The sequence below is a fragment of the Panulirus ornatus genome, chromosome 7 (assembly GCF_036320965.1).
Source record: "Panulirus ornatus isolate Po-2019 chromosome 7, ASM3632096v1, whole genome shotgun sequence".
NCBI classification, from domain to species: domain Eukaryota; kingdom Metazoa; phylum Arthropoda; class Malacostraca; order Decapoda; family Palinuridae; genus Panulirus; species Panulirus ornatus.
This window is the reverse complement of record NC_092230.1, coordinates 24,467,698-24,468,874: the sequence shown is the minus strand read 5'-3', so window position 1 is coordinate 24,468,874 and position 1,177 is coordinate 24,467,698.

Genomic DNA, 1,177 nt, shown 5'->3' with positions numbered 1-1,177 from the left:
TGGTTCACTCACAGCAGTGGTGGTGGTGATGGTGGTTCTCTTAAAGTAGTGGTGGTGGTGATGGTGGTTCACTCACAGCAGTGGTGGTGGTGATGGTGGTTCACTCACAGCAGTGGTGGTGGTGATGGTGGTTCTCTTAAAGTAGTGGTGGTGGTGATGGTGGTTCACTCACAGCAGTGGTGGTGGTGATGGTGGTTCTCTTAAAGTAGTGGTGGTGGTGATGGTGGTTCACTCACAGCAGTGGTGGTGGTGATGGTGGTTCACTCACAGCAGTGGTGGTGGTGGTGATGGTGGTTCTCTTACAGCAGTGGTGGTGGTGATGGTGGTTCTCTTACAGCAGTGGTGGTGGTGGTGGTGGTGGTGGTGATGGTGGTTCACTCACAGCAGTGGTGGTGGTGGTGATGGTGGTTCTCTTACAGCAGTGGTGGTGGTGGTGATGGTGGTTCTCTCAGAGTAGTGTTGGTGGAGATTTGTGGTGTCTGTGAAGGTATTGCCCATACTACCACTGGAGATGGCGGCTTCAGTACAACTGGAAATCATTAGTGTTTAGCCTTGTGAGGAGCAGCAAGAACGGGAAGGGAAGCAACAGGGAGGGAAGGATAAGCAGACGAAGAGAGGAGAAATTAATGTGGGAAACTGAGAGATGAGGAAAAATCTGGTGGGATGGTAACGGGAGAGGAGGAAGTGAGAGGAGAAAAATGAGGCAGCAGTATTTGTGTCCCAGCTGTGGGGAAGCGTAAATACATACAGCAGCATCAGCAGACTGACAGGCAGGTGCAGCAGATATATCAGCAGCAGCAGCAGCAGCAGCAGATATACCGACAAGTGGGAAAATTTACAGCAGTAGACGTAGACGCACGACCAGCTGTATCTGCCGTAGTAATCGTGTCGAGGCACGTGTGTATATTCTGTCATGTTTATGTGTGTGTGTGTGTGTGTGTGTGTGTGTGTGTACAGGTGTAGTGTCACCTGCAGCCGGCACCAAGGGTCAGCAGGGTCGGGGCGGGGCTTGAGAGAAAACCCGCCTATCTGCTGAGGTAGCCAATGGGCGTGAAGCTAAGCAGTGACGCCTCAATGTATAATGAGGTGTGTGGGCGCTGTCTGAAGGGCGGACGCCGACTGGCCAGAGGGGAACGTTAGCCCCGCCCCCTGCGCTTGGCCAGGGTATGTAAGGCGG